This window comes from Ranitomeya imitator, chromosome 1 (genome assembly GCF_032444005.1).
Source record: "Ranitomeya imitator isolate aRanImi1 chromosome 1, aRanImi1.pri, whole genome shotgun sequence".
In the NCBI taxonomy this organism is placed as follows: Eukaryota; Metazoa; Chordata; class Amphibia; order Anura; family Dendrobatidae; genus Ranitomeya; species Ranitomeya imitator.
Genome location: NC_091282.1, coordinates 645,964,841 through 645,978,981, shown reverse-complemented (window position 1 = coordinate 645,978,981; position 14,141 = coordinate 645,964,841). Strand labels below are relative to the sequence as shown.

At 44.9% G+C, this 14,141-nt stretch overlaps 1 protein-coding gene and 1 long non-coding RNA gene across 8 annotated transcripts in view; one reads left to right on the top strand and one right to left on the bottom strand.

Moving 5' to 3' along the window:
• LOC138638673 (death-associated protein kinase 2-like) overlaps nucleotides 1–14,141 on the bottom strand; it is a 104,309-nt gene that overhangs the window by 29,043 nt on the left and 61,125 nt on the right. The gene's annotated exons all lie outside the window — the stretch shown is intronic.
• Nucleotides 1–14,141, top strand: part of LOC138638707 (uncharacterized) — a 63,108-nt gene that overhangs the window by 16,911 nt on the left and 32,056 nt on the right. Inside the window, exon 2 of the long non-coding RNA XR_011312535.1 lies at nucleotides 94–195. This is a non-coding gene — a long non-coding RNA (uncharacterized lncRNA). The remainder of the gene's footprint in view (nucleotides 1–93; nucleotides 196–14,141) is intronic.

Genomic DNA, 14,141 nt, shown 5'->3' with positions numbered 1-14,141 from the left:
TAATACACCAGGACACAGATTGTCTCCTGTACATAGGCACATGTAGATGATGTAAGAAATAATTTAATGCAAATTGTTCTTTTTTTTTTGCAGTCAGAGGCATTGAACTGGTTAAACAGCAGATGTCTAACACAGCGAAGAACGGCCCTGTGGGAAGCAGGCTCAGCTCCTGAGACCACACCATACTTTCACATGGTAGGAGACCTTGGTGCATAAGGGGAAAGTGTACCCTAAAGACATTTCGGTGCTGTTCTTGAGGATCAGGGTAATAAACCCCCATCTATTGCTAAACAAAGGTGCAGGCGGCTTGCTCAGCAGCACATACAGGCATTGGATTGTCTATAGCAGGGGTGGGGAGCTTTTCTTCTGCCAAAGGCCATTTGTGTATTTAGACCATCACTCAGGGGCCACACAAAAGTATCAACTTGAAAATTATTCTGCCATATTTGGTTAAACATTGATTAACTCCCCCCTAATGTGATGGCTGGAGCTGCTTCTCTTTAGGCCGGGATCACACATGCGAGAAATACGTCCGAGTCTCGCATGGTAATACCCGGCATTGCCGCCATCACTCAGGAGCGGAGAGTGCGGCCGCATAGCAATACATGCAGCCAACGCTCCACTCCTGAGTGACAGCGGCAATGCCGGGTATTACCATGCGAAACTCGGATGTATTTCTCGCATGTGTGATCCCGGCCTTCGTGAGGCTGTGATGTTAGGTGGTATGGATGATGTTGCTACTCGTAACTACTTTTCCAGATTTGTGTCAATCTGGAGCACAGGCGACTCTTTGCGATAAGTTTTGTATACTGCTGCATAAATAGCATAGGCGACACAGGATTTATATATATATATATATATATATATATATATATATATATATTATACTGTATATCATAAAGGAGACACTGAGACTGGTTGTATATACATTACATGGGAGACACAGACTGCTGTTTATACAGGTGCTTCTCACAAAATTAGAATATCATAAAAAAGTGAATTTATTTCAGTTCTTCAATACAAAAAGTGAAGCTCCTATATTATATAGAGTCATTACAAACAGAGTGATCTATTTCATGTGTTTATTTCTGTTAATGTTGATGATTATGGCTTACAGCCAAAGAAAACCCAAAAGTCATTATCTCAGTAAATTAGAATACTTTATAACCCCAGCTTGAAAAATGATTTTAAAATCCAAAATGTCGGCATACTAAAACATATGTTCAGTAAATGCACTCAATACTTGGTCGACGGTCCTTTTGCATCAATTAGTGCATCAATGCGGTGTGACATGGAGGTGATCAGCCTGTGGCACTGCTGAGGTGTTATGGAAGCACAGGTTGCTTTGATAGCAGCCTTCAGCTCGTCTGCATTGCTGGGTCTGGTGTCTCTCATCTTCCTCTTGACAATACCCCATAGATTCTCTATGGGGATAAGGTCAGGCTAGTTTGCTGGCCAATCAAGCACAGTGATACAATTGTTTTTAAACCAGGTATTGGTACTTTTGGCAGTGTGGACAGGGGCTAAGTCCTGCTGGAGAATTAAACTTCCATTTTCAAAAAGCTTGTCGGCAGAGGGAAGCATGAAGTGCTCTAAAATTTCCTGGTAGACGGCTGTGCTGCCTTTGGACTTGATAAAACTTAGTGGACCTACACCAGCAGATGGCATGGCTGCCCAAACCATCAATGATTGTGGAAACTTCACACTAGACCTCAAGTAGCTTGGATTGTGGCCTCTCCACTCTTCCTCCAGACTCTGGGACTTTGGTTTCCAAATGAAATGCAAAATTAACTTTCATCTGAAAACAACACCTTGGACCACTGAGCAACAGCCAGTTCTTTTTCTCCTTGACCCAGGTATGAGGCTTCTGTGTTGTGAATTCTGCTCTTGGGCTCCCTCCGGTGGTTGTTGATGGTAATGCAGTTATTCCTGAGCAGCAGTCTTGGACAGGTGTTTCTGCTAATTGCAATTCGGACTGGGGTATTTAGCTGTGCAGGACTCATTAGTCCTTGCCAGTAGTCAATGTTCCTTTGGAAGTGTTGGTCCTCTGCCTGGCCCCTCATGCTTGCTGCCAATTCAGCTAAGATAAGCGTTTTCTTCATTTTTTTAGACACACTGCTGTGTGTTTATTTTCTGTGCTTATCTTGTTTATATTTTGTTCCTGCTAGACTGTGCCTGATGTTTTTCTCAGTCTAGTTGGACTCGCTGGAGTCGCAGATATACTCTCCACATCTTTAGTTAGGTGGTGGAGTTTTTGTATTTTTCTGCTGTGGATATTTTGTAGTGTTTTATGCTGACCGCATAGTATCCTGTACTATCCTTTCCTATCTAGGTAGAAGTGGCCTCCTTTGCTTATCCCTGTTTTCTGTCTGCGTGTGTCTTTTCCTCTCCTACTCACAGTCATTATTTGTGGGGGGCTACCTATACTTTGGGGGTCTACTCTGAGGCAAGAGAGTTTTCCTATTTCCATCTTTAAGTATATTTAGTCCTTAGGCTGTGTCGAGGTGTCTAGGTCTGGTTAGGCACACCCCACGGCTACTTCTAGTTGCGGTGATAGGATCAGGGGTTGCGTTCAGTAAAGTTACCACTGCTCCAGCGAAGGTCATTTCATGCTGCTCCAAGGCCACCTGATCATAACACTTCTGGTCATGAGTGGCCTTACACAAGGAATGTGACACTTGTAGCCCATGTCCTGGATACGTCTGTGTGTGGTGGCTCTTGAAGCAATGACTCTAGCAGCAGTCCGCTGCTTGTGAATCTCCCCCAAATTTTTTGATGACCTTTTCTTAACAATCCTTTCAAGGCTGTGGTTATCCTGGTTCCTTTTGCACCTTTTTCTACCACATTTTTCCTTCCACTCTGAACAGCCAGCTTCTTTAGCAATGACCTTATGTGGTTACCCTGCTTGTGGAGTGTGTCAGTGACTGCCTTCTGGACATCTATGAAGTCGGCAGACTTCCCCATGATTTTGGAGCCTACTGAAACAGACTAAGGGACCTCTTTAAATATTTAGGAAGCCTTTGCAGGTGTTTGTTAATTATTCTCATTTACTGAGATAATGACTTTTGGGTTTTCATTGGCTGTAAGCCACAATCATCAACATTAACAGAAATAAACATTTGAAATAGATCACTTTGTTTGTAATGACTCTATATAATATGAGTTTCTCTTTTTTTTTATTGAAGAACTAAAATAAATTAACTTTTTGATGATATTCTAATTTTGTGAGATGAGACGAGACGAGATGAGGCTGCAATATATACTTCACATGGGAGACACAGACTACTTCATACACCACAGACATTAAAACTGCTATACACAACATATAGTAGACACAGATACTAAGCGATATACATCACATAGGGGACACTAAGACTGCTGTATATACATCACATAGTAGAGACCGAGACTGGTGTATACTCATCACATAGGAGACACCGAGACTGCTCTATACATCACATAGGAGACACCGAGACTGGACTATACATCACATAAGAGACTGTTGTATACATGACATAGAAGAAAACCAGGCTGCTCCATACATCATATAGGAGACAAACTCTTGCATACATCACATCCATGAGGATGGTCTGAGTGCCCGACATACACAGATGGGGTTTCGCTCACAGCCCAACACCATGCAGGGCGCTTGGCATTTGTCACAGAACACCAGAATTGGCAAATTCGCCACTGGCGCCCTGTGCTCTTCACAGATGAAAACAGGTTCACACTGAGCACATGAGACGTAACAGAGTCTGGAGACGTCGTGGAGAGCGATCTGCTGCCTGCAACATCCTTCAGCATGACCAATTTGGCAGTGGGTCAGTAATGCAGGGCGGCATTTCTTTGGAGGGACGCACAGCCCTCCATGTGCTCGCCAGAGGTAGCCTGACTGCCATTAGGTACCAAGATTAGATCCTCAGACCCCTTGTGAGACCATATGTTGGTGCGGTTGGCCATGGGTTCCTCCTAATGCAGGACAATGCCAGACCTCATGTGGCTGAAGTGTGTCAGAAGCTCCTGCAAGATGAAGGCATTGAAGCTATGGACTGGCCCACCCGTTCCCCAGACTTGAATCCGATTGGACATCATGGCTCGCACCATCCACCAATGTCACGTTGCACCACAGACTGTCCAGGAGTTGGCGGATGCTTTAGTCCAGGTCTGGGAAGAGATCCCTCAGGAGACCATCCGCTGCCTCATCAGGAGCATGCCCAGTTGTTGCAGGGAGGTTATACAGGCACGTGGAGGCCACGCACACTACTGAGCATCATTCCTTGTCTTGAGGCATTTCCATTGAAGTTGGATCAGCCTGTAACTTAATTTTCCACTTTGATTTTGAACATCATTCCAACTCCAGACCTCTGTGGGATATTAGTTGTGATTTACGTTGATCATTTTTAGATTTTATTGTTCTCAATACATTCCACTATGTAATGAATAAAGATTTACAACTGAAATATTAAATTCAGTGACATCTAGGATGTGGGATTTTAGTGTTCCCTTTATTTTTTGAGCAGTGTATATATATATATATATATATATATATATATATATATATATATATATATATTACATAGGAGAAATGGAGACTTCTATATACATCACATAGAAGACACAGACTGCTGTATATATAACACACGATACACTGTGGCTGGAGTTTAGACATCACATAGGACACACCGGGGCTGTGGCACAGACATCACCGGAGCATGGGGCTACCATTTGTGCATCAAAGGAGACATGGGGCTGCGATATGATCATGACAGAGACATGGAACTTGAGTATAATCACAGGAGACGCTGGGGTTGCGGTATATACATCATAGGCGATGCTAGAGCTGCTGTATAATTACAGGAAATGCTGGATCTATGGAAGACACATTACAGGAGACACTGGGGCTGCGGTATTATCATCACAGGAGACATGTGGCTGTGGTATAGACATCACAGAAGATGCTGGGGCTCCGGTATAATCACAGGAGACGCTGGAGCTGCAGTATAATTATCACAGGATATGCTGGGGCTGTGGTATAATCATAGGCAAGGCCGCCATCAGGGCATTACTGCCCTGATTGGCGCATGTGGCCCGATGAGCAGAGGGGGTCTGAGACACAGGTTGAGTTAAACTCTATTGCCGTGCGAGCCCGCACGGCAATAGTTAAAAGCTTTCAGCCAATCGGTGACTAACAGCTGACGTCAGCGCGCACGTCGACAACATATGACATCATTATCATTCGCTGGCGAGTCCGAGCTTGAAATGCCTGGAGAAAACATCGCCAAAGGACCGCGGCCAGGAAAGGAGAAATTTTTTAACATTTTTATTCAAAGCGGCAAGCAATAATTTCTTTCGATAGCAGGATGGAGACACATGGACCATTTGTCTCCATCCTGCCCCATCTGTCTTCATCCTGTCCCATGATCCTGCACCATGTGACATGGGGCAGGATGTAGACACATGGTGCAGGATCATGGGGCGGATGGAGACATGGGGCAGGATGGAGACAGGGGGCAGGATGGAGACATGGGGCAGGATGGAGACATGAGGCAAGATGGAGACATGGGGCAGAATGGATAATAGAGCACAAAGAAGCAGAATAGGTCATATAAATGGGGATCACCACACATAAGGATATGGCAAATAATTAAACACAACTTTATTGAGGTAAATGTACACATAATAACAGGACACTAACAGCTAAAAACATTTAAAAAGGGAACATATTTGTGCCCTGTATACACGCCAATAATAAGGCTACAACCCGTACATGACTCTTGGGTACAATAAAAGAATGGCTTGCAAAGGTGTACCTATACAGTCATGGCCAAAAGTATTGACACCCCTGCAATTCTGTCAGATAATACTCCTTTTTTTCCTGAAAATGATTGCAAACACAAATTATTTGGTATTATTATCTTCATTTAATTTGTCTTAAATGATAAAACACAAAAAGAATTGTCCTAAACCCAAATTGGATATAATTCCACACCAAACATAAAAAAGGGGGTGGACAAAAGTATTGGCACTGTTCGAAAAATCATGCGATGCTTCTCTAATTTGTGTAATTAACAGCACCTGTAACTTACCTGTGGCACCTAACAGGTGTTGGCAATAACTAAATCACACTTGCAGCCAGTTGACATGGATTAAAGTTGACTCAACCTCTGTCCTGTGTCCTTGTGTGTACCACATTGAGCATAGAGAAAAGAAAGAAGACCAAAGAACTGTCTGAGGGCTTGAGAAACCAAATTGTGAGGAAGCATGAGCAATCTCAAGGCTACAAGTCCATCTCCAAAGACCTGAATGTTCCTGTGTCTACCGTGCGCAGTGTCATCAAGAAGCTTAAAGCCCATGGCACTGTGGCTAACCTCCCTAGATGTGGACGGAAAAGAAAATTGACAAGAGATTTCAAGGCAAGATTGTTGGATAAATGTTGGATAAAGAACCTCGACTAACATCCAAACAAGTTCAAGCTGCCCTGCAGTCCGAGGGTACAACAGTCTCAACCCGTACTATCCGTCGGCGTCTGAATGAAAAGGGACTGTATGGTAGGAGACCCAGGAAGACCCCACTTCTTACCCCGAGACATAAAAAGCCAGGCTGGAGTTTGCCAAAACTTAGCTGAAAAAGCCTAAAACGTTTTGGAAGAATGTTCTCTGGTCAGATGAGACAAAAGTAGATCTTTTTGGGCAAAGGCATCAACATAAGAGTTTACAGGAGAAAAAAAAAAAGAGGCATTCCAAAAAAAGAACACGGTCCCTACAGTCAAACATGGCGGACGTTCCCTGATGTTTTGGGCTTGCTTTGCTGCCTCTGGCACTGGACTGCTTGACCGTGTGCATGGCATTATGAAGTCTGAAGACTACCAACAAATTTTGCAGCATAATGTAGGGCCCAGTGTGAGAAAGCTGGGTCTCCCTCAGAGGTCATGGGTCTTCCAGCAGGACAATGACCCAAAACACACTTCAAAAAGCACTAGAAAATGGTTTGAGAGAAAGCACTGGAGACTTCTAAGGTGGCCAGCAATGAGTCTAGACCTGAATCCCATAGAACACCTGTGGAGCGATCTAAAAATGGCAGTTTGGAGAAGGCACCCTTCAAATATCAGGGACCTGGAGCAGTTTGCCAAAGAAGAATGGTCTAAAATTCCAGCAGAGCATTGTAAGAAACTGGTTACCGTAAGCGGTTGGTCGCAGTTATTTTGGCTAAGGCTATGTGCACACGTAGAAAAATCCGCTGCGGATTTTTTCGCAGCGGATTTGATAAATCCGCAGTGCAAAACCACTGCGGTTTTTACTGCGGATTTATCGAGGTTTTTAATGCAGATTCTGCTGCGGTTTTCCATCTGCATTTTTCTATTGGAGCAGATGGAAAACCGCTGCGGATTCGGCACAAAGAATTGACATGCTGCGAAAAATGTTCCGCTGCGTTTCCGCGTGGCTTTTTCCACAGCATGGCCACAGCGTTTTTGGTTTCCCATGAGTTTACATTGGACTGTAAGCTCATGAGAAACTGCTCCGGATCTGCAGCTGCGGAAACGCTGCGGATCTGCAGCAAAATCCGCAACGTGTGCACATACCCTAAAGGTTGTGCAACCAAGTATTAAGCTGAGGGTGCCAATACTTTTGTCTGGTCATATTTGGAGTTTTGTGTGAAATAATCAATGTTTTGCTTTTTGCTTCATTCTCTTTTGTGTTTTTTCATTTAAGACAAATTAAATGAAGATAATAATACCAAAGAATTTGTGTTTGCAATCATTTTCAGGAAGAAAATGAGTATTATCTGACAGAATTGCAGGGGTTTCAATACTTTTGGCCATGACTGTATAGACAGCATTGCCAAAATGTGATTAACCAACCAAAATATATATGAACACGCCATACACCTAAAAATAATAAACTTATGGGGCCTTGATAATAAGATAAACCACTGGCCAGACAAGCGAGCCAGTAGTTAAACACAGTAAAATGACAAGCCTTAAGATAGTAGAAGAGACTAAGAATAATAGTCCAAGGTACAGCCGGTCATAAGGAAGCAAAACTGTTGTCGAGCAGAAAAAGACACACATGGTATATGGTCCACAGCACACCCAGATATACAGTACAGACCAAAAGTTTGGACACACCTTCTCATTTAAAGATTTTTCTGTATTTTCATAACTATGAAAATTGTAAATTCACACTGAATGCATCAAAACTATGAATTAACACATGTGGAATTATATACTTAACAAAAAAGTGTGAAACAACTGAAAATATGTCTTATATTCTAGGTTCTTCAAAGTAGCCACCTTTTGCTTTGATGACGGCTTTGCACACTCTTGGCATTCTCTTGATGAGCTTCAAGAGGTAGTCACCGGAAATGGTCTTCCAACAATCTTGAAGGAGTTCCCCCCAGAGATGTTTAGCACTTGTTGGCCCTTTTGCCTTCACTCTGCGGTCCAGCTCACCCCAAACCATCTTGATTGGGTTCAGGTCATCTGGCGTAGCACCCCATCACTCTCCTTCTTAGGGCTTGTTTTCACTTGCGAGGAACACGTCCGTGTCTCGCATGTGGAAACGAAGCTCTGGCGCCGGCACTGTGGAGTGGAGCGTGCGGCCGCATAGCAACACATGCAGCCGCACGCTCCGCTCCGGAGTGCCAGCACCAGAGCTTCGTTTCCACATGCGAGACACGGACGTGTTCCTCGCAAGTGAAAACAAGCCCTTAGTCAGATAGTCCTTATACAGCCTGGAGATGTGCTTGGGCTCATTGTCCTGTTGAAAAATAAATGATGGTCCAACTAAACGCAAACCGGATGGAATAGCATGCCGCTGCAAGATGCTGTGGTAGCCATGCTGGTTCAGTATGCCTTCAATTTTGAATAAATCCCCAACAGTTTCACCAGCAACGCACCCCCACACCATCACACCTCCTCCTCCATGCTTCACAGTGGGAACCAGGCATGTAGAGTCCATTCGTTCACCTTTTCTGCGTCGCACAAAGACGTGGTGGTTGGAACCAAAGATCTCAAATTTGGACTCATCAGACCAAAGCACAGATTTCCACTGGTCTAATGTCCATTCCTTGTGTTCTTTAGCCTAAACAAGTCTCTTCTGCTTGTTGCCTGTCCTAAGCAGTGGTTTCCTAGCAGCTATTTTACCATGAAGGCCTGCTGCACAAAGTCTCCTCTTAACAGTTGTTGTAGAGATGTGTCTGCTCCTAGAACTCTGTGTGGCATTGACCTGGTCTCTAATCTGAGCTGCTGTTAACCTGCGATTTCTGAGGCTGGTGACTCGGATAAACTTATCCTCAGAAGCAGAGGTGACTCTTGGTCTTCCTTTCCTGGGGCGGTCCTCATGTGAGCCAGTTTCTTTGTAGTGCTTGATGGTTTTTGCAACTGCACTTGGGGACACTTTCAACGTTTTCCCAATTTTTTGGACTGATTGACCTTCATTTCTTAAAGTAATGATGGCCACTCGTTTTTCTTTACTTAGCTGCTTTTTTTTAACATAATACAAATTCTATCAGTCTATTCAGTAGGACTATCAGCTGTACATCCACCAGACTTCTGCTCAACACAACTGATAGTCCCAACATCATTTATAAGTCAAGAAATCCCACTTATTAAACCTGACAAGGCACACCTGTGAAGTGAAAACCATTTCCGGTGACTACCTCTTGAAGCTCATCAAGAGAATGCCAAGAGTGTGCAAAGCAGTCATCAAAGCAAAAGGTGGCTACTTTGAAGAACCTAGAATATAAGACATATTTTCAGTTGTTTCACACTTTTTTTGTTAAGTACCGTATTTTCCGGCATATAAGACGACTTTTTAACCCCTAAAAATTGTCCCAAAAGTCGGGGGTCGTCTTATACGCCGGGTACGGCTGCAGGGAGTGATCCTGGATGGTTCCCAGGGTCTGGAGGAGAGGAGACCGCTCACGTGACCGCGATGTCATCGAAGGTCCTTCACTCACTGCATTCTTAGGAACAGAGGCAGGCGCTTGCAGCGCTGAGAGCCAGGGTCCTTCGGAGGGGTGAGTATATCCATATTATTTATTCTTTATTTTTTACATGAATATGGATCCCAGGGCCTGAAGAAGAGTCTCCTCTCCTCCAGACCCTGGGAACCACACGCCGTATAAGATGACTGGGCGTATAAGATGGGGTCATCTTATACGCCCAGTCCTCTTGGTATATCCCAAATTCCATATTTTATATGGAAAAGTTGGGGGTCGTCTTATACACCAGAAAATACGGTATATAATTCCACATGTGTTAATTCATAGTTTTGATGCCTTCGGTGTGAATTTACAATTTTCATAGTCATGAAAATACAGAAAAATCTTTAAATGAGAAAGTGTGTCCAAACTTTTGGTCTGTACTTTATCTGAGGACTAAGAGAGGAAATGTCCAGGCAACATGTAAGCCTCAGAAAATAAACCCTCCCATATGACCGACCACATGCATGTGTGCATGCGTGTCGCCACCATCTGGTGGCTTCGTCAGGGGTCATGCATGTGTACATTTACGGTACCTCAATAAAGTTGTGTTTAATTATTTGCCATATCCTTACGTGTGGTGATCCCCATTTATATGACCTATTCTGCTTCTTTGTGCTCTATTATTGGTCTCTTTGTAGGTCTTGGTGTGTATCCCACTGACCGTGGTGCACCCTCAATTGGTATATATTATGGTACAGAATGGAGACACGAGGCAGGATGGAAACACATGGTGCCGGATGGAGACACATGGGGCAGGATGGAAACACATGGGGCAGGATGGAAACACATGGGGCAGGATGGAGACAGATGGGGCAGGATGGAGACATGGAACAGGATGGAAACACATGGTGCAGGATGGAGACATGGGGCAGGATGAAGAGAGATGATGCAGGATCATGGGGCAGGATGGAGACTTGAGACAGGATGGAGACAGATGGAGCAGGAACATGGGGCAGGATGGAGACATGGGGCAGGATGGAGACAGATGGGGCAAGATGGAGACACATGGTGCAGGATCATGGGGCAGGATGGAGACACGGTGCAGGATGAGGACATGGTGCAGGATGGAGAGATGAGGCAGGATGGAGACATGGGGCAGAATGGAGACACGAGACAGGATGGAAACACATGGTGCAGGATGGAGACACATGGTGCAGGATGGAGACACATGGTGCAGGATGGAGACACATGGTGCAGGATGGAGACACATGGTGCAGGATGGAGACATGGGGCAGGATGGAGACAGATGGGGCAGGATGGAGACAAATGGGGCAGGATGGAGACAGATGGGGCAGGAACATGTGGCAGGATGGAGACAGATAGTGCAGGATCATGGGGCAGGATGGAGACACATGGGGCAGGATGGAGACATGGAACAGGATGGAAACACATGGTGCAGGATGGAGACATGGGGCAGGATGGAGAGAGATGGTGCAGGATCATGGGACAGGATGGAGACTTGAGACAGGATGGAGACATTTGATGCAGGAACATGGGGCAGGATAGAGACAGATGGGGCAGGATGGAGTCAGATGGGAAAGGATGGAGACAGATAGTGCAGGATCATGGGGTAGGATGGAGACATGGGGCAGGATGGAGACAGATGGGGCAAAAGATGGAGACACATGGTGCAGGATCATGGGGCAGGATGGAGACACGGTGAAGGATGGAGACAAGGTGCAGGATGAAGACATAGGGTGGGATGGAGACAGATGGGGCAGGAACATGGGGCAGTATGGAGACAGATGTGCAAGATCATGGGGCAGGATGATGGGGCAGGATGGAGACAGAATGGAGACAGATGGGGCAGGATGGAGACACATGGTGCGGGATCATGGGGCAGGATGGAGACATGGGGCAGGATGGAGACACATGGTGCAGGATCATGGGGCAGAATGGATACGATGGAGACAGATGGGGCAGGATCATGGGACAAATGGAGCAGGATCATGGGACAGATGGAGCTGGATGGAGACAGATGGGGCAGGATGGGGAGATCATATGTGGCAGTATGGGACATCACATGGGGCAGAATGGATACTCATGAGGGCAGGACATATGGGGCCAGGATGGGAGAATATATGGCTGGAGCCAAGAATTAGACACACGGGGGCCAGGGTAATTAAGGGATATTATTACTTCAGTGACGTATTTATTTTATTTTTTGAGGATACAGTTTTAAATGGGGGGTGGTCCTGTTACTGTGCAGAGCGGCACTGTCACTTTTTTCTTCATCTGGTGTAGTGTAGAAGTTGGGAAAAAATTTAAGTAATGTGCTCTGCAAGTGGTGCTCTAGATAACTTATTTCCTGCAGAGACAAGCCCTGGCTGGAAGAAGTGATGGAGGTCTGTGCTGAATGAAGATGAAAAGTGAAGATGAAGGACTTCACTTAGAGACGTCACAGTGTGTTACCTGTACACTGACACTATACACTGTATACTATATACAGAGGTCCTGTGTATAATGTCATTGATCACTGTGTAACCTGTACAATACATACAGCGCTCGTGTGTATAATGTTCCTGTTGATCACTGTATTACCTGTGCACGGACACTGCATACCAAGTACAGATCTCCTGTGTATAATGGCCCATATAGTGATATTAGTATTGTGTTTTTTATTAATGATCAGTATTGTAGTATTCGGTCACTATGTGGTGGCAATATGTTGTCCGGCTATGGTGTGGCTGTATTTATTCTTTGTATGTTGTATTATAGGTCACTATGTGGTGGTAATATGGTGTCTGGTCATGGTGCGGTGGTATTTGTCCCTTGTATGTGATATTATTGGTCATTTTAAAAATTTAAAAATAAATAAAAGTATACCTAAATTGTATTGCATATCTTAACAAATGTTTAATAGGTTAGAGTAGAGTAAGCCCCGGCTAAAAGAGTCTACCTTGTTGTGGTGGCAGATTAAAAATTGTTTTGGCCAAAACAAAAGCTGCTGGCTATGTTTGTGATCTGGTGATGGGAACTGTTAATGTGTGATTGGTGAGAAGTGGAGTTTTTCCAAGACATCGGTGGGGCTGTGAACAGTTCAAGGGCTGAATGCTGGGCTGGGGTGGAACCTGGGCAGAGTCTCAAGGGGGCCCTGACAATTTTGCCAGCATTGGACCACCAAAATTCCTAGTGGCAGCCCTGATCACAGGAGATGCTGAGTCTGCAGTATAATTATCACAGGAGACATTGGGGTTGCTGTATAATCATTAGAGGAGAGACAGGGGTTGTGATATAGACGGGCAGCACGGTGGCGCAGTGGTTAGCACAGCAGCCTTGCAGCGCTGGAGTTCTAATCCCACTCAGGACAACATCTGCAAAGAGTTTGTATGTTTTTGCGTGGGTTTCCTCCCACATTCCAAATACATACTGATAGGGAATTTAGATTGTGAGCCCCATCGGGGACAGCGATGATAATGTGTGCAAAATATAAAGCGCTGCGGAATATGTAAGAGCTATTTAAAAATAAAGATTATATTATTATTATATAGACATCACTAGAAACGTTGGAGCTGCTGTATAATTACAGGAGATGCTGGATCTGTGGTATAGACATCACACGAGACGCTGGGGCTGCGGTATAATCACAGAAAATGCTGGGATTGTGGTATAATCATCACAGGATACATGGGGCTGCAGTATAGACATCAATGGAGACATGGGGCTGTAGTATAATCATCACAGAAGAAATGGGGCTGCTGTATAGACATCACAGGAGACATGGGGCTGTGGTATAATTATCACACGAGATGCCGGGGCTGTGGTATAATTATCACAGCAAAATGGTGGGGCTGTGGTATAATCACACGAGACGCTGGGGCTGCGATACAGACATCACAGGAGACATGGGGCAGCGCTGTTGGCATCACAGGAGACATGGGGCTGCGGTATAATCATCACAGGAGATTTGGGACTGCGGCATAGAGATGCTTGGGCTGCCGCTGTTGTCTACTTCTGTTGTGAAAGCACATCGTGCACTAACGCCGCCAACAAAGTAAGTCCAGGTACAGGATGAAACCTTTCATTGCACGTGCCGCAGCGTTCAGTAGTGAACATGAACGTGAACATCTTCCTGGGGGTCGCAGAAAAGGTAATTGCGGACTGTAAATGGCCTGCGGGTCTGAGGTTCCCCACCCCTGGTCTATAGGGTGCAACTG